This window comes from Conger conger, chromosome 9 (genome assembly GCF_963514075.1).
Source record: "Conger conger chromosome 9, fConCon1.1, whole genome shotgun sequence".
Taxonomy (NCBI): Eukaryota; Metazoa; Chordata; class Actinopteri; order Anguilliformes; family Congridae; genus Conger; species Conger conger.
This window is the reverse complement of record NC_083768.1, coordinates 15,301,728-15,325,933: the sequence shown is the minus strand read 5'-3', so window position 1 is coordinate 15,325,933 and position 24,206 is coordinate 15,301,728. Positions and strand designations below refer to the sequence as shown.

At 39.8% G+C, this 24,206-nt stretch overlaps 1 protein-coding gene across 1 annotated transcript in view; it reads left to right on the top strand.

Moving 5' to 3' along the window:
• The first annotated feature begins 302 nt into the window (after nucleotides 1-302).
• LOC133136168 (glutamate receptor ionotropic, kainate 5-like) overlaps nucleotides 303-24,206 on the top strand; it is a 67,192-nt gene continuing 43,288 nt past the window's right edge. The window contains exon 1 of the mRNA XM_061253430.1: nucleotides 303-397. The gene's annotated coding sequence lies outside the window, so the exon portion shown is untranslated. The remainder of the gene's footprint in view (nucleotides 398-24,206) is intronic.

Here is a 24,206-nt window from a genome sequence, read left to right as displayed (position 1 = left end):
CATCCCTCCTTCTCTCTTCTCTCTCTCCCTCTCTCTCCCTCTCTTTGATAATTGGAGGCTGTGGTATTTTCTTTTTTTCCTATTTCAATTTTTATTTTTCCAAAAGGAACACTGCTGTTTTTAGAGGTCAACAAACGAGGAATCTGACATTTTTCCCTGGTGAATAGTGAACCATACTCCCCGTCACAACCACCACCCCATAAAAGATAATTAACCCCCCACCCCCACAGAGACCTCAAAGCTGCTGACCAAATCCCACACCTTAACCCCCCTCTTGGATTTTTTTTTTTTTTTTTACCTCTTCACTCAATCCTGGCTCTGTTTCTTCTGCTGCTGTGTTGGCTAGCTCCTACAGGGATCTATGGAAAAGCGTGCCTAGTATCGTCTGATTCATTCCGTGAGTACACTTCTCTTTTCATACGTAAACTTGTTTCCAGCGCTTCTCATATATTTTACCTGTTAGAATGTTCCCCTTTATTCACCTGATCTTATAAATGCATCGCGTATTTGTGTACATCCGTTCATTTACTGTATGATTCTGTGTGCCTCAGCTATGGATTTGAGGTTGTAAATACAGTAAATCTTTTTTACATACTTATTTTGTATGGCATTGTAGGTTTTTGTACTGTGCGTGCGCGTGTGTGTGTGCATGTGTGTGTCTTCGTTAAGCATATTAACGGTTCTGTTCACTCAGATGCTCTTAAATGTTAATTCCCTCCGGGTCACATGTTTGGTCTCCAGGGATCTGAGTTTGTTCTTTTGAAATTGCTGTCTCTAAGTGAAAGCTTTGTAGAGTGTGTGTATTGATTGATAGTGAGGTTCCTTTGATAATTGTGAGGCAAACAAAACAGAAAAACTGAATGTGTGAAAACACTCTACAGGCAGCAAATGAAAATTGTGTATGCAATCTCCATATAACTCCATAAAAACACACATTAAGTTGAACAGATACACTGTTCAGCAGCCTGTTTAACTATGGATAGGGCCATTAACTACACTCCTAATGTACTTCTACTTTATACAGTTAGATAATTACTGGGGAAATGAACAGAACAGAACAGAACAGCTCTGATTGGCTTATTGGCCTTTATTGTTAGTACACTGCAAAGGCCGGAGATAATTAAGATTATACGTAATCACTTATAATTGATTACTGGCAAAGTAAAATCATAATGCTTTTCATATTCCATGAATGGCGAAAAGAACGTAAGCTTCGGTTATTCACTTTTAATCCAATCAGAGCTCTTCAATTTGATGACCAATGTACCATTGTACTTAGAGCATCATACTTTTTGCAGGTAAACTACCTTTCTCGGTTTTTGCAACGCAGTTATTACCGTACCTGTGTACCTGTGGTAAAACAGCGCAGCGGATAATTTTGGACACGTTTCTCCGGTTGCGCTGTTTGTTTTCAGAAGGAACCGTAAATGGAGCGCAGCATGATTGGGGCTATCCATCAATTTTTGGCAGCTTTGCTGCAGATCTAGTTATAGTATGGAAGTAGAGGTTGTGTTGCATCCACGTGCAATTTTGCTTTTATCTGACCCCTGGGCTGAACAGTGGAGGCAACCTATGCACCACAGTGTTCAGGTCCACAGTAGAAATTCCTGTTGCTTTGTTTTCAAGATCTTTCCCCAGAGCATCATGGGTAAAAAAGTCCTCCATCACTGTCCCTGCCCTGCTGGCTTGTTGATGTCTGAGGAGTGGGACTGAAGCTCCACTGAGACAATGGAAAACGGCCTTTGTAAAAAGTACAGCTCGATTTGTGTCACTGAACAGGCTTGGCCTGAACAGACAGCTTATGTTAGGATGTGCTTCGCTGTGTGATCCTCCTGAGCATTTTGCCATTCACCCTTGATTAGCACTGCCTGAAACCAGGAAGACACGAATGAGGAGGTAGACATTTTCAAACAGCTTTGGACATTAATGGAGATTCATGTATGTGGAATATACTGATGTTTATGGAGATCATCCGGAAGGCTGATATCAAACCTAGGCCAATTTATTTTATCTGTTTTTTTCTTTTCTTCAATGTTCAAGACAATAGTACAGATTACGCAATAACACACATACCGTATATAGTGCCTGAAAATTATCCAGCTATTTTCATTTTAAAAATCCAACATCTACTTCTGCTACACCTCAGCTAGCTTGATATCCATTTACTGCCCCTGTCGAACTAAGACCAGTTGCGATTCAAAGATGCTTTAAGACAGTTTAAGCTGTGTGACACCTCTAGCTGGTCACAGCTGGTCTGTGGCTAGTCAGAGCTGTTCTCTAGCTGGAAAAGCTGGTCAAAACTGGTTAAACTGGTAGGGTAAGCTGGTGAACATCTGGTTGACCTGCAAAAAGTGTTAAAAACACACCTCAAATCAGCTTGGAAATTAGCTGGAATTTTCAGCAAGGGTCTTACCACCTGCTACTGGATTAGGGTTTAAAGAACATTTATCCAAAAAAACATGAATTACCATACTGAACATTTGAATGTCTTTTTTAAGTCTACAGTTAGATATACAGTATTATGTCAAAGGCCATGTAATCTTATGTTTCACAGCATTGCCCTCAATTCTAGGTGCTATGCCAGGCTCTACAATCTCTGAGGAGCATACTCGGATGTGTTATGGAAAGAAGAATTAGTTGGTGCTTCATTATGGTAAAGTGAGACAGACCTTGTCATATCATTGTAAGTGAGCCATTAGTATCAAACAAGGAATGTAACAATATAATATTCTGCCTCTTAAAGAGCTAATGCAGATCAAGCTGCTATTGCTGTTTACTGACTGAAAAACTACCAACACAAGCAAACGAATCATGTTGAACATTAAATTCTCTCCAAAACTCTCACCAAGGAACAGGTCCCTAGGATTAGTAAGAATGAAATCAATGTTCACCAAGCAGAGTGTAGGTCTTTACGTAGAGTCTTTTAAAGGGGCAGTCTTTACTATCTTGTTCACCTTGATATTATTCCAGTTTTATTTCTAAAAATAAAATTAAAAAACAACATTATGAGGAAGCCCAGAAAGTGAACGACCCAAGCCGTTACCCAGTGCAGACCGCTGTGAGAAGCCATGAAACGGAGGCCTGGTTCGACCAGCTCGACACCATCTGTGTCAGTCACACACTCTGCCACACAATTACTGCGCAACTACGCTGGACTGCAGAGTGACAACTAACTGCACATGCCCTCTGGGACAATGTACCTGCCAGTGTGCGCTCTCTGTGTCCAGGACTAATAGAGGAGATTGCAGCAACGGGGCATGCCTGCAGTTATGAATGGATAGTTTACAAAAAAAACATGGGTGTTAAATTTGTGTCCGGTTGGATCCGTACATTTTTTACTCTGTCTTATTAGGGCTATATGACTGTGTCCTTGCCGTGTTCCAGTGGACATTTGCATCTGGTTTTCAGCGTTATGTACTTGTGCACATGCATTCTTCTTCAAGCTAAATTCCAGTTAATTCTGTTTAGATATTACTATTCTAATTGAACATCCATTTTAAATGGCAGTCATTTATCAAAGTACAGCCTTAGGTGTCCTTTAAGCAACAATACCATTACTGCTCTCCATAGTCTTATTGGCCTACTTGGTGTATCAACACACTCAGTATTTTACACACTGGCATTTTAGTGCTTTATAAGAACAATTTATACAGGACCACAAATAAAATTAATCAATACCGAGATCAGGGTCCATATTCATTCATTGGTCTTTTTTTTGGAGCAGACAAGATAACAGTAAAGTTACCATCCAGATGGGGTTTTTACCATTGGTTAGATGGTAAAAATGTAATTACCCAGGTTGGCTGTAGGCTTGGCTTGCATTAACATTCACGCAATCCTATTCATTTCAACCATGGAATACAATCCATCTCTGGAAGCTGAGGCTACGAGATCAATGGAAGGGCCTATTCATGCATGACCAGCGCACTGGCTGGTCCACACCCCCAACCCCAAAAGCAGAATCAGATCAGCGGAGGCCAAGAGTTCAGCATGCCCATGAAGTAACTGCATTTAATAAACAAATGTGCTACTCCTCTTGTTAAATGGTCTGCATTTATATAGTGCCTTTATCCAAAGCGCTGTACAATTGATGCTCACCCATTCACAGACACTCACACACCAGCAGAAATTAGCTGCCACGCAAGCTTGTCAGGAGCTATTGGGGGTTATGTGTCTTGCTCAGGGACACTTTGACACACCCAGGGTGGGAACAAACCAGCAACCCTCCGATTGCCAGGCGACTGCTCCTGAGCCAATATCACCCCACACTCTTCCCTTTCCAGAAGAAGAGGAAAATGGATATCATATAAGATACTCTAGTGCTGAGACTAGTTAGCCTATCTCAGGCCCACATATGCAGATACCTGTCTAAATACAAGGCATTCAGTAACCTGTATGATGATCACCTGCAAGACAGGAGGAAAGGAGGTGACAGAGAGAGATATTTTCAGGGATGTCAGCAGGAACAGATTGAACTGCCTCCCCCCTCCTCCAACACAAGGACAGACAGACACACACACACACACACACACACTGCTGACCTGGGTATGAAGCGCATTGATTATCTGTCCCCCGGTCAGTCTCCTGCGAGATGCCGGCACATAGTTCTTTCAGCCCAGGCAAATTTGTACTGGTGGGGGGAACATCCGCAGGTCGCTTAGCTAATCTCGCCTGGGAAGGCTGTATGATCAGTGGGCTGCGCTCACTCCAGGGGAAGCAGTGAAGCAGAACCAAAGCTGGTGGGCCCTCAGCTAGCCAGGTTTTTAGGATTCTGCCCGCAGTTTACAGTCATTGCCAGGTTATTCAATTTTTTACAAACATAAATGCGTGTAAGCAGGGTTTTATATTGAGAAACACGTAGGGCTCTATTTTCACCGTCTCGTCTATGCAACGTGCAAGTGCATTCAGTGTGTGAACAGACCCAATTTACCTAGTTTCAAGGTTGATAGTGAAAGCACAACATAAGGCACAAGGCTCAAATGGGCTGGACTTACTGGCTTAATTAATTGGTGTCTTGGGTGTAACATGCGATGAACCAATCAGAATGTCATCTTCCATTCCCTTTAATGCCACCTGCATTTGACCCTTGGTGGATTGCTAATATAGTGACGGATTGAGCAAGACTTCGACAAATGTACCTCTGAGAAAAAAGATCAGCTCATGCGCGACTACATAAAAATAGTCTGATTTATTTGTGTACTGTGGTGCAAATAGGTTTTTTTTCAGAGTATTTAAAAAAAAAAAATTTCTTAGTTAGACTTTTAGTTATATTTCGAATCATTTTGTTCAGTTGTGGAGGGTGAAATCACCAGGGTTGTATTTGCTTAAAGTATGTGAATTTGGTCACTATATTCTAAAACATGCAAAGAACAAAGAATAGGGTCACAAAATGGTGTTCAAATGGTGAAATTATTTTATTATTATTTTTTAGATCTTATCCAGATGTTAAAAAAATGAAAACATAATTCACAGTTAATTCCTGAGACCAAATTAAAATCACTGCAATGCATTAAGGTAAAATGTCCAAATAAATACAATATTCACTGGACAAATTGACAATGGACTTCATTCAATCAAATAAACCACTCTGTCTGCTTACCAGACAATAGATGAAGCAGCTCTTCTGCCAGTGGATTCCTTCTTGACAGAACTGCTGGTGTGTTTCAGTTCATTGATTGGACATTCACATCTAAAGTCCTGTAATGTGTCTTAATTTATGTCCGGTCATCCATGACTTTTGGAAATACACCAAAAATGACCATGGCCACATACCTCATTGTAAGACTAACCCACCCACACAGGTGCAAGGTCATTTGCTATTTTAACAGCCTAGTCACTGGACGGAAAAATTACAACAGCTTCTACCTGAAACTAGGAAAGACATTGTGTTTGGTTTACCAATACGTTATGCTGAGGTAGAGCCCCTAGTCATGCCAAAGTAATGAAACAAAACCATCTGAAATGGTAGCCTTTGGACCATGGAAACATGTGATTCAAGTGTGCTATCAGTTGTGAGTGAATGTGACCTAGTCCATGGGACTAATTCAACATTTCTTCATTTGGACTGTAAATCCTGTGATTTTAATATTTTGGGAGCTTGTTACTCATTGTCTTGTTATTGAAATGAACTGCATTACACATAGGGAAATGCTACCATTAACGAAACAGACACATTCCGTTCGCAATACACAGTGGCGTTGCTGTGAGTATTAATCTGCAAATACATTTGTGTCAGCTGCAACTCATAAATCTAGCTGCTAATTTCTGCTGTTGTCTATGATGACGATGAGTACAACAAGGGCATCCCTCCATTAGATTTAGAAGAAAAACAATATTTGAGAAGACACTAGGAATGATCTAGGAATGTTACCAAGCGACGCTTTAAAAAGCCCTCCACAGTTCCGTCTTCTGGCATGTATTAGCGGAAAATAAATGGATGCATTTCTTTCAAATGAAATAAATTGAACCAAACCCATTTGAAACCAGATTAGCCTGTTTACAAAGCACTGGAGTATGCTTAATCAATCTAACTCATTGACATTTATTTGATATATTCCTCTTAACCGCGTTGTATTTGCTGAAAAGGAAAGGTTGAAACAACATAGAATGGAAGAAATAAGTAGACCAGACCATGAGTAGACCAGACCATGAGTGTGATAATAAAAGAAGATGTATTTAAGTTTTACTTGTTTGTACACAAAGAGATGTCCTGACGTGATACCTTGCTGTTATATAAGACGCACTCCGGAGAGGACGAAAAACCTTGAAATTTGTAAAATCTGTGAACAATTGTGAGGGGAAAAGAGTCTGAAATTTCCCCTGAAGTAAACTAATTTAAAAAGAAACTTTTTAAATCAATTATTAAGACTTGAACCAGAAATAAATGTCAAAATAGCCATGGGCTTCCACAAAGCAGTTTTGTCAGGTTGAAGCAGTCAACCTAGAGTAGTTTCCTCATTCCACAGTCCCGGCTTCATGGTAGATCAGCTTGGAGCTGTCTGAAGCAGGTTTTCTCCACTCTGATCAGTGTTAACCTGGATGATACAAGCTCTCAACAGCATCAGGCAGTAAAAAGTGTACAGAAACTGTGGGACAAGGAGCTGGCAGAAGTTTGCTGTGCAAATTCTGCTAACACACTGTGTTCTTGGACTTCAGCTCTGACCTGTTACTTGTTTGTGCTCTCTAAAATCAAACATCAATTGGACAAGCCAGAAAATACAATTCCACATTCAAAATTGGGTGAAAAGGGGAAGTATCTAGGTTCAAAATGTGTTGGGGGGGTCTATCATGTCACGCTCAAGCAAATGTTCACAAAGCACACCTCTTTTTGTTGCAAATGCCATGGTGCAACATGTGCTTCTCTTCCAAAATGGGGTAAAGGGGCCTGATCTTACCCTGAAGGAGTGGGGGAAGGGGAGATTGGGAGTGGAAATGACGAACTGTGGTGGCAGTTTTAAATCTAGCATTTTGACCTTTGCTGTACGATTGCTTGGGGAATTTATTTGTTTCTGTGCTGAAGCTTCAGTTTATTTCATACAGCAAAGGAAGGACAAAGTGTTCTCCTCTTAGCTAGTGTGTAGTGTCATTTTAATAACCTTTCTGGTGGCTGGAGCTGGTGAAGGTCAAACTGTTAATTCAGAGTCTGCCAACCAAAACATGAATGGTTGCCTTAGAAGCACATCTCCGTTATTCCTGGTTTTCTCTCCTTTTGGTCAAAAACCATTTTGATGTGCTTGTGAGTGTATTTTTGTGTTTATGTTTCCCCCTTCAAAAGGTTCAGACTTTTTGATTATTGGTGAAGAATGAGTTGGGGCATGGCTGCTTGAGGCTGTGATAGTCTATCAGGGTTGTACAGAATAATTGGCTTCACTTAAGAAGATGCTAGTTTGCTATGTGCAATGCGGGTAAAAAGGGGAACCTTGGATATGGGCTATTTGATCAATTCGTTTTTGTTTTAGCTCTAAGAGCTAATAGCTAATAGCTAAGACCCTTAAAGCAGCATTCTTCATGCACTGAATGTATGGACAGAATGTGGTCTGGACAGTTCAGCATTGCAATAATCCACCCCTGAGGAGAATTGGATTATTTATATTTATTTTTTTAACACTTAAAGATTCCATGAAGGACAAGACAGAACAAAGTAAAAAAAAAGGACTCCCTGCTGATTTTTTAAAATGGGAAATTCCAGTAAGAGGTCAGGGTCTAACTTTGCATTCTGTTTTTTGAAAAAAGTCCATGTTTAAAAAAAACGAATTCTATAATCACAGAGCTGCATGCTCTTTCAATTGATAGTGCTTAATATAATTTGATATAGTTTTTCTGTGACTTACAGTGTCTAAACTAATCAGTTAATTCAGTTAAGTTTGGGATTTGATCAGTTGCGTATGTACCTGCAATTGTCTTTTTGACTCACCTGCTATAAAGTTACATTATTCCTTTTATTCAGCCAAAGCTTTCCATTTCTAAAGCTTGGTTCAAGTGAAACGACCACTACACGCAAATAGGTCCTTGTTATGCAAAAATAAAAAAAGGTTCAAAGCTTCAAATCTTCAAAGCAGAACATAAATCTGCCCTGTGCTTCTATCAATCAAGGGACACTACAGCTCAGAGAATTAAACTGTTCCAATTGCTTGGGCAAAATGAATAGTAATTGGATGTGATAACACATGAATTATGAATGAAGTCATAATAATGACAATTATCTAACAATGCTGATTAACGACTTATTAAAGAGATGTGATTAGAATTTCTTCATGCTCTCCTCCTCCTTATTTAACCTGTGCTGTCCTCCAAATGTTGTGTTTTAAAGCATAATCTTGGCTATTTCCCCTCAATTTAGCCCATGGCACAGTGGTGTTACAGTAATATAGAATTGGTTGTAAACAGCTGTCAGTCAGACTTGTTTATTCTCTAAACTTTATGTAAATCTGCCACCTTATCGTCCTCTATACATTTCCCTCCTCATATCTGGACCTCCATCTTTTCTGTCTCTACTTCTTGCCTTCTCTTTTTCCTTTTCATCCTTCTCCACACTTCTCTTTCCCCATTCCCCTTCCGTGACTGATATCCCAAAAATGCCTCTCTTCCTCCGCTTCTCCATCAGAGTCTTCTATCGGAGGCGATGGGAAATTCCATTTAATGTTGTTCTATTAGATGCATCTATCCATTTCATCTCTGCCTCATCCATTTCTTTATGGACAGGATTCTCATATTTATCATATAAGAGGGGGATAATTCATACCCTGAAAGTACAGAAATGTTTTCTTTGGGTAGAAAACAGTATGCTTTTCAAGTGAAAAAGGTAAATTTTTATGTATCTAAAACAACACAACAACAAGTCTTGCTTTCTGATCTCATTGGTATGGAGAGCGATTGAGAGAACGGGAGAGTACTTTTGAAATGCTAAACAGAAATGTTAAAATCAGCCCTCTCCAATATGGACCAGAGTACATCATCAACACTGTGTGTAGCTCTAAAGATCAGCAGATCTTGCCTCAGCTTGTAAATGTAAAAACAAAATCGATTATTCCTCTTGCTTTATCAGTGTACGCATATCCTACAACACATCCTGACCCCTAACGATTTATATTTTCATGCATTTGTAAATAACCCTTTATGCTTGCCCCAGCACTCTAAATGTGCATATGGAACCTGATTTTCTATAAGGAGTAAAATATGTTATTTGATACAAAAACAGAGAGAAAGAGAGAGAGAGGGAGTGATGCATATTACTAGAACAATGCACATTTATATAATATATGGATATATGTATATACTAGTGTGACAGGTAGTGTGAATACTTTAGAGCCAAGAAAAAAAAGGTAGAAAGACGGTGCCCGCCTTGATGTCCGCATTGATTTTCATTATCTGGGATCTACAGAAATGTAATACATCTCAGATGCAACTTCACTAGACAGCCAGCAAACCTCACTCGACGGATATGCTCACTGATCACGTCACATAACACTTTCATTAATAAATAATTTCTCCATTTATATGATGCTTTGTGTATGAGAAATAGGTCCCTGCTATAACATTTCCTTATACATTTGGATAAACAATTGGCTCAAATGTAGGAAATGTATAATTTCACAATATTGGAGTACTGGCCAGATGCAGACGTAGGCCTACCTGGAATCTTGTAGTTCTATTTATCAACAACATAATTGATTTCCTTCTGCAAGCTGATTGGTCACACCTTTGATTTCATTCTTACATCATATTTTGATGTACAGAAATTGTAGCTGAAAATGAAACACAATTTCAGTGACTATAACATATACAGTAACATATCATTTAAAACCAAATACATTTTTCAGACATCTTCTGTAACCAACAGTATACCAAACAGCCATGCAAATTGTTCTGGCGTGTGCTTTTACAGAACTCGCATGCAAGGAAAGCTCATCCTTGAGAGCAATATTGTAGCCTTTGAGGAGAAATTCAGGCTTTAAGCACTCACATAATCTGAAGGAGCATGCAAAACTGTTCTCTGAGCACAACTACTGCTCAAGTTTCTCTTTTCTGCTTGCACAATAGTGGTGTGTTGTTCATGAATGATCTGTTCTTTTTGAATGGATCCTTTTGGTAAACAAAATTAACTGGCTCTGGCTAACTCACCATGGAACAGTTCATTCCTTTTCTTCAGCTCTTAGTAAGTTGTGAACTTGCCATTGGCTGAAGCTGCAGCAACTACTATTTTTACTGTTTTCACCATCGTTTGACCTATCTCACATTTCCAGGAAGAGGGGATAACAGTCTTCCTGTAGCTTGTTTCTGCTTAGTTCATCACAGAAAAGGGATCATTTCAGAGTTCCGAGCTCAAAACGGTGGTTCAGAAGCAAATAAATATACATTGTTTTCCCCAGCTCCATTTCCAAGGTGAAATTAATTTATCTTTATTTATCATTCAGTTCGCAATGACAAACACCAAAGATGGCTGTGGATAAGGGCTATTATGAGAGATGAAGAAGGAGAGGGATTTGTAGTAAAAAAAAAAAAGGCAGGTGGCAGCACAGTGAAATGGCAGTTCACTGCCAGTAACAAAATCATGTATGGTTGTGTTTCCTTTGGCTAGAAGACTCATACTTAATGACACCATCTTTCCGTTTTACTTGGTGTGGTTGAGTGAAGGCAGAGCCTGTTAATCAGACTGAAATTAATACAAAACAGAAAGCCATCGTTCCTCTATAGGCCCTACGTGCAGATATACACAGTAGCTATGTTAAAGTGACAATACTTTAGATTCTCATTTTTGTTGTTTTAGTGACATCTGTGTTGGTAAGTGGTAATTACAGCAGAATTGCACACTGCAAAGCGCATCTCCCCAAATATGAACAGTGTTGTCTGGGTGTGTTGTGAAGAAATTCAATACAATAAAATAAATTATAAAACCCACAGAACTATTCTGATACAGCTCTGTGCGATAATTCCAAAGCTTCCTGTATCAGAACTAGCCCAATTTATAATGATGTGATAGCCCTGTTGTAAAATTCAGCTATGCCAACTTGAAAACTGAGCTGGTCGGGCTAGGTATGAGATAGTCAACCAGATGTTCCAGAACAGAGCTTGAGCTGGTCAAACCATGTCAAACCATTTTTTTAAATCACCGTCAGTGTAGCTGTTTCCTAAATATGGGGCAAAACCTCTCAAAACAAACATTGATTGTGTGACATCATTGGATGTGTTTGGCTGTTACCAGAAGGTAGCAGCTCAACACTCAAACTCCACCCTTGAACGCAGAGACTGGTTTATGGACAGCCACCCATCCAGATGATCACATGGCACTCCCACAAAAATATGCTAACGCTAGCATATAAATATCACAGAACCTAACTTGGCTAGCCTGAGCAATATGACGGACAGCAAGTTAGAGGACAAGCTTTTCGATTTGGAGGAAGAAATACAACCTTACAATTTTGAACCAGAATTTTTCAGATGAAGAATTGCGTGAGCTAGAGAGACAGACAGCGGAGGACGGGGCAGCCGAAGCTAACAGAGACGATTAATTGGAAGAATTAATTGCCCTCCTGGACCCTTCGGTTGTGGATACGTCTTCCAATTAATCTTCCTAATGCTGCAGAAGAAGTTGGTGCTGCAGGACGTAGCAAGGGTTGGAAGTTATTATTGGCAGTGATGTAAACTCCATGTTTGGTTTCTGCCAACAGCCGTTGCCCTCGATTCCATTCGCGGCAGCAAAGGCTCTCCCTCTTGGTAACGTTAGGCATGGATTCACAGTTCCCACACTAACACCAATTTCTGCCACTGTCTGTCTCTCTCACATGCAATTCCGGTTCAAAACTATAAGGTTGTATTTCTTTGTTCAAATCGAAAAGCTTGTCCTCTAACTTGCTGTCCGTCATATTGCCCAGGCTAGCCAAATTAGGTTCTGTGATATTTGTATGCTAATGTTACCATATTTTCGTGCGAGTGTCAGGTGATCGCCTGGGTCCATAAACCAGTCTCTGCGTTCAAGGGTGGAGCTTGAGCACCCGTTCGTTATCTTCTGAGAAACACAGGCTGGAGATTCAAGCCAAACACGTCCAGTGATGTCACTGGACAGGTTTGCCCTGAGAAGTTTTGCCCCATATTTAGGAAACAGCTACACTGACGGTGATTTAAAAAATGCCTAAACGCATAATTTAAGCATTTAATCCAATCAGAAAATAAAAAATGAACAAGACCATAACAAAAAGGTTGCAGAATTTTTCAGCGTTTCGGTGTCGGTCCATCAACAGTACATTACGAAACCGGAATTTAAGGACTATAAACACAGGCAGAGGGTGAGTCGACATGTCAGTGAGCCTTTTTCAAAGATAGCAAGGGATTTACAGTGGTCTTGTAACAATGTTTTAACACAAAAATCTTACCTATTGTACCTTTAAATATTTGCAATAACAAGCTGGTGTACGGGTATACCTAATAAAGTGATCACTAGGTGTACATATATATATATATGTATATATATATATATATATATATATATATATATATATATATATATATATATATATATACCTATTAGACTATGAGTGCAGATAAGGATACAGATAATGTAGTTGGTTGAACCATTGAACTGTATAATCATGCTCCTGTCAGATATGCAGTAGATACTACAAGAATGGTTTCTCCTGACAAATTTTCCTGTTGAACAATTATTGTAGTATCTACTGCCTATCTGACAGCAGCACAGTGGTTTCAGGCTCATTTGGAACTCTGGACCCTTGATGACTTAAAACCATTTAGCCAACAAATGTGTTCCATTCTGTATCAGCATAATTTACAGCTGAATCTAGTCCCACACCCCAAATTCCCATAGAGATCCATTCAAATGCAAAGAGTTCTAGTATCGCTTGTAGGACAACCTGAAAATAAAATATCCTGACTCAGATGATGGTTCACAACATCATGGCATGCCAAGGATATGCAGCCAAATACCAAATGAAATGGGGGACTACATAGACTCACTGAGCAATTTATTTAACAGCTTGTTAATGAGAATATTTATACAACCAATCATGTGACAGCAACTTGTTTTTTGTCTGCTCTTATCTTGTCTGTTGCAACCTGTATCTTTTATATATGTTTTTTGTAAACAGGGCACCCTTGAAAATGAGAGCTTGCTCTCAAGGGACTTCCCTGTATAAATAAAGGTAAAAAAAAAAAACAAAAAAAAAAAAACTAAATGCATAAAAGCATGCAGATGTGGTCAAGAGGTTCAGCTATTTTCAGACCAATTGTCAGAATGGGGAAGACATGATCGAAGTGTCTTTGACTGTAGAATAATTGTTGGTGCCAGGCAGGGTGGTTTGAATATCTCAGAAACTGCTGGGCTCCTGGGATTTCCATACACAACAGTCTATTAAAAAAACAACTATAGAATTATTGGCTCCCTTGATAAACATGAAGGAAAAAGGCTACATATAATAAACACAGATTATAATCAATATTTTATTGTTCAAAATGTAATAAAATTGATAAAGAACTGAAAAGTTTTTTCTTCTTACCAATGCACAATAAAGGAACAAGGTGTGTGTGTGTGTGTGTGTGTGTGTGTGTGTGTGTGCGTGTGCGTGAGCGTGTGCGTGTGACGGGGAGAGGTAGCAACTGCCGACAGAGCCTCCCCAGGATGTCCTCAGTTGTTTTTCATCAATCACAGGCTTGCGTCAAAAGTTAATTACAGTACGACAAATACACCTTTTTTTTGGTTTTTGCCCTCCTCCTCCCTGATGGGGACCAGGTTCTCATTCGCATAGGAGTACTAACTGCACCTAAAGCAAACGCTTTAGATTTCCCTTTTGTGAAAGCTGTAGTTTCAGTTATTTAGTTGCGGATCCCACTAGGGATGGGCGATACCACAGTCTTTTTCATTCCGATACCAAGTAATAATACCAAGGCTAGTATCCCGACAGACACCAATTCACAAAGTGTTTTTGGGTACATTAAAAAGGAATGACGCAACAGTTAACTAAACACACTTATTATCCACAAAAAATACTGAAACACATAAACTCTTGCCAGGCTTTATGTCCTCAAAGCGAGCATTTATGTGTTCATGCTGAAGAGAGTTGGAATAAACGTACTAGCCTGTCCAGTTAGCTAGCGTTTGGCCTCTGCCAAAATGAGCTAACAACAGACTGACAGAATATAAACACTCTAATAGCAGTGAAACTTGACAATGCATCACATCACCAAAAAGGGTTAATATAACCTAATTATCACGGTATACCTGGATAAAGCCTGCCTCTCTGAAAGGCTTCTGTCAGAGAACTGTGCCTCCCTTGGGTGCCAGTTATAAATGGCAGGCATTTATATAGCACCTTTATCCAAAGCGCTGTACAATTGATCCTTCTCCATTCACCCATTCATACACACACTCACACACTCACACACACCAACGGCGATTGGCTGCCATGCAAGGCCCCGACCAGCTCATCAGGAGCATTTGGGGGTTAGGTGTCTTGCTCAGGGACACTTCAGCACAGCCCGGGCGGGGGATCGAACCGGCAACCCTCCGACTGCCAGACGACTGTTCTTACTGCCTGAGCCATGTCGCCCCCCAGTTGTCCGGGTATTTGCTTTTGCTGGCACTCCCTCGCCCTCCTCTTCCGCCGCTATATCCTGAGCTCGTCACGCTCTTCAATGGCTGGTTTTCAGATGTTTTTAGCCGGTTTGTGGTATTGCCGCAATATCGGTGCAATCTTTGACAAACATCATGTTGCCTAATTTTCGTTTATTGGAGTGAAATGACGCCAAACGGTGCTTCGTTTTCTGTCTGTACCCGCGTTCACTTAAAGACCATGTGGCTGCCTGTGACGTATTTCACCGTGCTTGTATGTGGAGGCTCTATGGTGTGCATTAGGAGCCAGTAACAGGCTCCAGGGGGCAGTTGCAGACGTCGACTTGGAGGACGGTCAGCCTGCCAGTGTGCGCAAGCACCTCCCTCGAGCACAACCAATCAGATCACAAGCTAGAGCACAACCTGGCCTTCTAATCAGCCTGCAAGGTGTTCATCTGTACTATCAGCCTTTCAGGCTAGTGGGGTTCACATCAGCCTTGGAGACATCTAACTGAATCATGCAAAGTAATATATTATATGAAATGAAAGTAAACAACTTAGTTAACGTTAGCACTTGCTTACAACGGTTGAAGTTTTCGGAATATCTAGCTCAAATTGCAGGTCTTCGTTGTGACCCTCTCCCAATGAACTAACAATTCCCAGCAGCCATACACACACCACAGACCAATCAGAATCACTCAAATGAAAAAAAGAATAATCCATAATCCAATCCAATAATAACCCATAATCCCCACTCTTAAAGGTGCATACCCCCTTTTCCCAATATGATGTATCCAATGAAGAAAAGTTCTTCGATCACCATGAGCCAATTGCTCGTACAGCATTCGTGCTTTGAAAAATCTCATTAATTGTTCCACTCACCCCTATTATAAACTATTACGATTTCATCACTTTTAGCTAAAAAGTGGCAATGATAAAAGGTTTGGGAAAAAATGTATCGATACAACAATGACATATTATAGCTTTAACCCTATCAACTTGTGGTCAACGACCAAAATTATTGTTGCGTTCATATTTCTAAAATAATAAAAACTGCAATGCAATAAAACCGTGAAATGGCAATTTCAGATTGTTAGAAACAATCTCTGCTAGCGAGAACATCAGTTTAGATGCTTATCTGCCTCATATTAGCAAAGCAGGACAAAGAAACCCTCACATTGCCACAGACTCAATAAAAGGCATATTCTAACAATCCTTGATACCATATCTCTATGTTAAAGAATCAAACATATACAGTTCAGAAGTCGCATGTATACACCCGTTTTTTGTTTTTTTTCTTAGCTCTCTTTAATTGCACGTCCTGCCGACATATTTTCGGTTTGGTAGAAATTAGGGGTTGTGAACAGTTAAAAGTTTAAATGCTTAACCGAAACTGAGTTTACCAAATGTTTACCAAAAATGTGGTAACCGATTCTTTTTTTCTGAAGCTGAAATGGTAAGCTTAGTTTAATTAAGTAAATGCACTTTCACCACCAGTGACAAAATACACAAATTGGTCAAAGCTTCTGGCCGCGTAACTTCAGTCATTCTAGTAAATGGTTGGCATTTATATAGCGCCTTTATCCAAAGCGCTGTACAATTGATGCTTCTCATTCACCCATTCACACACCAACGGCGATTGGCTGCCATGCAAGGTGCCGACCAGCTCGTCAGGAGCATTTGGGGGTTAGGTGTCTTGCTCAGGGACACTTCGACACAGCCCGGGCAGGGGATCAAACCGGCAACCCTCCAACTGCCAGACGACTGCTCTTACTGCCTAAGCCATGTCGCCCCCTAGGCTAGTCCGAGCAAGCAGTCTTTGAGTCTATTTCAGGGGGTTAAGAATGCAAACACCACAGGGAATTGAATGCTGCTGTATTATAGTTATCAAATAATTTCTGTTTCTTAAATCTGTAGCTGTTGTATCATTTGTAGCGTATTGTATGGCATTCCTTCAGGTTCACAGAGGACCCTGTGTTTATTTGTTGACATAGGATCGCAAATCAAACTGCCAGCAAACTGAACATAGCTTTTCACTGTACTGTATATATCATCGGGCAAATTACTACATTACTAAGGAGGAAAGTTGAGAAATAAAGTCTATATGTGTAACCATTGTTCATAATTTTATTAAATCCAACAATTTTTTTCTGATTGCGTCTAAATTAGCCTAATCACATCAACCACATCAACCATCAGAATGGGGAAAAAATGTGATCTGTTGTTGCCAGATGGGGTGGTTTGAGTATTTCTGTAACTGCTGATCTCCTGGGATTTGCACACACAACTGTCTCTAGAGTTTGTAGAGAATGATGCGAAAAAACAAAAACATCCAGTGAGCAGTTCTGTGGGCAAAAATACCTTGTAAATGAGAGAGATCAGAGGAGAAAGGCCAGACTGGTCAAAGCTGAAAGGAAGGTTACATTAATGCATATAACCACACATTACAATAGTGTTATGCAGAAAAGCATCTCTGAACACACAACGTATCAAACCTCTATGTGGATAGGCTACAGCAGTAGAAGACTTAATAAGTCTAAAAAATAAGTCTAATAAATACCTAATAAAGTTCTCACCGAGTGTATTTTCCATGTGTCGTTGCCGGTCATTTGTATGCATTCTATCCAGTAGTGAATAGGTAAGCCGAACGAAGCCGAACGCAGCCACAGCTGTGTTTTGCATATTTATGTCATTGAAAAGTATGAAATATGTACATTAGTAGGCCTACACACAATCACAAGCTTCCCTACTGTCAGTGAACCTGAAATTGAACTAATTTTCAAATTTAAAAAACCTTGTTAGTTCAGTAAAAAGTACAGATGGTAGGTTCTTCGTAATGATAAATGATGCTGACCAAAGCAGTGTTATACTTTTTTTTGGTAACAACGGAACTCTATGATTTCCGGTTTATCTAAATTACTTGAGGGAAAATGATCTTTTCAGAGCATATGTTGATGAAAAGATATATTGTTGCTGTTGCCCTTTAAAGCAAACATGATTGCTCCATTATTTGAGATGCGTAAATTCTATAGACATTCCTGAGCTTCATGACACTTCTTCCACTGGGACAGATCCCAGAGACAGCCAGTGTTTGCTTCAGTTGTTTGCTAAATGTGACATGGGCAAGGCCTGTGGCGCTGTCACAGTTAAAGCCAGCGGCCATAAACTAATTCAGATCTTCCTCTTGGGCAGTTAGAGGGAAACACAATAAAGCTAATAAACCGTGATGCCACAACTGCCTCATTCATTAAGACAAACAGGGAACGCTGAAAAAGAAGTGCTTCGTGCTCTGCTTTATTTCTACATAAACGGCAGAAGACACTTTAAATGAAAATGTTACTTTTTCTGAGTTGTCCTAACTTTCGGGCAAACATGACTCAGAAATTCAAGGATGGCTCCAATAGATTCTGCAATTTCCACCTTTATTAGCCCGAAGGTATGGATGAGGTTTCATGAAGCTGCTTTGCACCTGGCTTAGTTTGTAACAATATCTTTGAAAGAATGCTTCTTGAGGCTGATGAGTACAAGGACATGGCAATGATAGAGATTGTTGTGGTGTACATTCTGCCTGAGCACAGTGGACTCTTCAAGGCCAGGGCTGTCAGTTTAGTTGACACCTATGACAGCAAATTGGAAAAAGTATACATAGGCAGACAGTAGTCGGTATCTCTGTTGTGTTATTTCGAAGTGTGAATATAATGTTAGTACCAGGGATCATTAGAGTGAAAGAATTGCAGGCATGGATCCACAATAAGCATGTGATCAGCTCTGGCCTGATAATAACCATTAGTAGCTGATAATAACCATTGGTTTAGTGTGCTTGTCTGCACCTGAGATGTGAGAAAGGTGTGATATTCACAGGAACCCTTGGGATGAATACAAGAATAGATGACACCTCAGTGCTGTATATAATATGTCCAGTGCTATTGTGGACTGAACATATTATAGCATATAATTACAGCTGTTTAAAATTAAATATTTACTCTAAGATGGTTTGTTGAACTGTAAAAGACGCGTTTACAGTTCTAAAATGCTTTCTCTCTTATATGAACGCAGCCAAAAATGGAATGCTCTTCTAGCAGTCAGTGTGCGTTTTCTTTCTGAGCCATATTTCCATTCTAAAAGATCCTCAGCAGGGGAGCTCGTGCGGCACGTAGCAGCCGAATCCAGCGCGTTCTCTAGCGGCATGTTTGCGTGAGGCAGATGAAAAATGCACACGGATGACGAAGTGAATCACAGAGGCAAAAATTGTGCTTCACCACCCCACATGCTGATTATCTCCTCTCCTGGTTTCCAGGGTAATTTCATTTTCAGAAATGGGCAGGTCCTGCATGCCAAATACCGACATGGTGATTAATCTCCCTCCTGATTATGCCATACACTGCACATTCCCCCGTAATCATTGACTGTAGATTCTAGACATAAATGAATTCTCTGAAAGACAGTGCGGATGTGACAAAATGTTGAAAATATAGTCCCTAACTGGCAGACTACTGCCTGTTGGTAAACAGGCCTCGAGCACCCAGTTTAATTCAATTTGTAAATTTTTGTTCTGTTTGATTTGGACATACACCAAAATATTATTGACACTTTAGACCTGAAAGAATCAGATCTGCACTGCTCTGCAGAGGATTGTAAGGAGAGGGAATGGAAGATATTGGTGGAAGAATAGGTTATGGTTACTAGGTGGCTAATAGAAATGGTTACCAGAAAGATGTCAGGGGTTAGATAGATTCCTTACAATTTCAAAGCAACCCTGTAAATGGCTGAGAGGGAGAGAATCATGGAGGGTAGAAGTAAATATATGGGCAATTCCACAGTAATGTCAACCTGAGCATGAAAAAATGAACTTACAGTCCCGGCCAAAAGTTTTGTCGCATGAGTGGACAAACGTGACAATTGCTAATAACCCAACTCTTAATTAGCTAATACAGTTAGGAAACAAACAAATTAATCATACGTGTCTAAAGTTTATTTAGATACTAGCAAAACAAAAATTTCATAGATGCTTATAAGGTTTATTGCTTGATAATGATGAACAAGCCAGTTTCTACCTGGACAAAAGTCTTGTTGCAAATCAAATTATAATCAATACATTTTATCGTTCTCAAAAAGTAAATAAAATACCAAATGAAAAATCAGTCTAATATTTCATCATGGACTATAAGTTAAGAAATTAATATCTTTTACGGGTTCTTTGGCCTGCAGAACAGTTGCCATCCAGTTTGGCAGAGAGTCGTAGAGCTTGTTGATGAAGTCGTTGGGGATGGCATGGAAGGCCACCTTGCAGGCATCCCAAAACTCCTCCAAGTTCTTTGGCTTGGTCCTCCAAGCTTCCTCCTTCATTCTTCCCCAGATATGCTCAATAATATTCTTATCTGGAGACTGTGCTGGCTATCCCTGAAGGACCTTGATCTTCTTCCCCCTGAGAAACTTCATAGTGGAACCTGAGGTATGGCAAGGAGCTCCATCCTGTTGAAAAATCTGACCCCTCTTGTAGTTGGGAATGTACTGGGAGGCAAGAATCTGTTGATATTTGGCACTGTCAATGTTACCATCCACCTTACAGATCTCCCTGGCACCTCCGTATTGGATGTAACCCCAAACCATAATCTTTCCACCTCCAAATTTGACTGTCTTCTGGGTGAACCGTGGGTCCAGACGGGCCCCAGAGGGTCGTCGACAATATTTGCGCGGTCAGGAGACTTGGACTTGAGATTCTTGATGATCAGCACTTTGGTTTCTGGTTTGATCTTGGGCATGTTGACAGAAGCAATGTTGAGCATGAACTTGATGGCTTAAAGTGTCAAACTTCTGCTTTTATAGCTCAAAGTTACCTACAGCTGACTAATCAAGCCCCTTGTTTGTTTCTTCCTTATTCACTGTGGCCTAGAAATTGGAGTTGGCCATTGTGACAAGACTTTTGTCCGGCCAAAACTGGCCTGTTGATCATTATCAAGCTGTAACATTTAGTAACAATTTTGAAATGTAATTTTGCTAGCTTCTAATAAACTTTAGACACTTATGATTAATTTGTGTTTATGATTAACTTTATTAGCTAATTAAGAGTTGGGTAATTAGCAATTGTCACTTTTGTCCACTCATGCAACAAAACTTTTGGCTGGGACTGTACTTACATCCCAAATAAATGTATTATGTCCCAAACAGTCGACTGTGACCATTTTCCAAAATGTAGACTAGCAACAAGAAAATGCTTAAAAAATGATTTAGTCCCGTTACCATTGAAATCAATGGTATTTGGTTGCTATCTTGAAAACATTAAAAAACATTTCACGTGCTTTGTCAAAACTGACATTCAGAACCATTTCAGATGACAACAAATGTGTTATGATAAAATTTGATTGGGAAGTAGATTGTCAAACGATGTGCATTTCAAATGTGTCACATCCATAACCAGAAGGCGTCACATCCATAACGTTGGTATCTCCTCATAAAAATCAAGATGAAGAAATAAATATTTTCTAAATTGCTGTTTTTATGTTCAGCCGAGCCTCCTGCATTACATGGATATCAAACTTTCTAATTTTTAGAAAGTATATAGTCTCCCCAAAAGTATTTTTGCATTACATCCAGAATGAAAGTTATTTGTCACATTTTTTCTGACTTAACAATGATTGTTTTCTCCCTTCCCCTCAGCCAACTGGGTGCTTTGATAATATGTATTAACATTTTTTTTTATCTTGTAAGAAGAGTAATTATTCAGAGAGATTTTTTCATTTTGTGTTCAAATGTCACATAATTCTGGAAATGCCCATATTGAGCTTTAATTCAAAGGGTGTGTACTATGTAGAATGATACAGTAAGCCACCGCCTCTTCTAAATGAACCCCTTTCTCCTTTTACCACATTCCAGAACTCAAAGGAAATTAATGGGTGCCACCACTTACAGGGTTATGGCTCAGTGCATTGTGATGAACAAAATCAGTTCTATTCTTGTCCATGCACATGCTGAGGGGAATCACCTCCATCCCTCTGTTGCTGAATTGGCCAGAGAGGTGATTTGAAGTGGTTGTTAAAAGCCCATAACAATTTGCCTGCAAAAAAAGTGCTCCGCCTTTGAGGCTACTTTTGGCCTTGCCAGGCTAATGGCATTCTCCTCTCCACAGTTTAGAACCTGTTGTTCTGTCATTGAATGCGAAATGGTAAGAATGTGCACCTCACTCAAATTAATGCAGAGCACGCAAGCACGTTTTTTCAGAGGAATGGTTGTTCTGTCTCAAAGGCACTTTCTCCTGCGTGAGCACGTTAAGTTCTCAGACTGCAAATAGGTTACTGGTTCCACTGTGGTGGTTTTTCTTTGGGGGGGGCGGCATCTCATCGATAAATGAGGGTGCATCATTAGGATTGACATTTGGAGACAGTAATAAGCACAACCATTTCAACTGCCGATAAGCACTACATGAGCCAATCAATCAACCAACCAACCAATGAATTAATGAATTAATGAATCAACCAATCAATCAAACAATCTTTATTTGTTTCTTATTTCTTCACCTTCTACAATTGGGTTTCCACACAGGACTTCACTGTGGATATTTTCTAGAGGCAACATATAAAAATTTTAACAGTTTAAAAGGCTTTCAGGAAAAATAAGTGCTTATCGAAGCTGAAGCCCAGAACTAGCTTATAAGTGTTCTATAAACCTTTATATTTGGACTTCACCTCCCACCAGGCCTCTGCAAATTGATGAGCCATATTTACACGCGCTGAATTCTCCCCAGTATTCTGCAGGCTACAGAAGGCACTGTTAATCAGTGTTTGTATTTTGTATGGAGACAGATAAGCAGCCATAGGGAGAGCAGGATCAACAACAAGATGGAAGCAGAGGACCTGCAGTGAATAACGATGACAGCTGTAGGCATTCTATTTCACCCCTTAATACAGATTAGACAGGTAACACTGCTACCGGCGGTCAGATTCTGTAATTATTGTGAGCAGTGAACCAGGTTTCCCTCTTAAACTCCATTTTCAGGCATCTTTTTCCTTAGCTGCTCCAGTGCCTATTCAGAATATTGTGCATCTGCTGAACTGTCAAGGGAATATTTTTGCCGTCATGTTCTAAATACAAAGTCAAAGGGAAAAAAAAAAAAAATCTGATTTGAAAAAACAGATTTGACTAAAGCCTGAGTAACTGATTCTCTTCAGTAGTCATACATTTAAACATTATCAGAGAGAACCCTGTTTTGGTGAAGATGCATTTATAGATTGCATTATTCATTATTACATTATATCATTATGATTATTTTTTTGTGTTCCAATGTCTGTTTTACTCCATTCCATTCTCTAATTTTGCCTGGGCAAACAGTAAAGGCCTCTCTGTTCCAGTCACCAGTTGTCCTGTAAACACTGTGGCTAGCTAGTGGGACCTCATGCATCTTTGCCAGTTCCGGTTAATTCGTTTTAGCTTGTTGTCCTCATCAATCTTATTTGTTATTTATTTATATTAACTTGCTGGCTGGGCTGGCTATGCAAGTAACATAGTTAGTTGTATACTGTAGTTAGCTAGTATACCCTGCTATATCATGGCTGGAGCTTATCCACTATGGCCCTTTATATAGCAGCATTATAGTCCTGGGCCACCGTGTCTGCTTGAAAGACCAATTTGCCTGAATTAAAGCAGTTCTGCAAAGAAGAGTTGGCTAAAATTCATCCACAGGCATGTGATAGACTGATATCAAATTTTAGGAAGCATTTGTTTGTAATTATTGCTGTGGGTTTATTTGCATTCATTTCTTTTTTCCAGAGTGAAATTTTCAATTAATATTGTCACAGGATATCCTTTGAAAGTATAAGGCTGAAATGATTAAACCTGGTATTGTCACTCATCAGCTGTGCTGGCTTAGCTTCTCTGATGTTGTGGCAATAAAGTTTACAACAACAACACACAATTCTTATTCAATCCAGTAGGCCATAGTCCCTTCTCTGCACCTTGTTAGGGTGCAGGAAGGGTTAACAAGGGAAGACCATCTGTTCTCTTGTCAATCACCCTGTCTCAGTTCTCTCAGGGTTCAGTCACTGACATGCATTAAGCATGGGATGTTTCATGACAAAGCTGGTTTAAGGTATATTCATGTTTAGTATTATTTCGCTTGTATCAGTGTGACTGGTGCAATGGTCTAATTTCCACA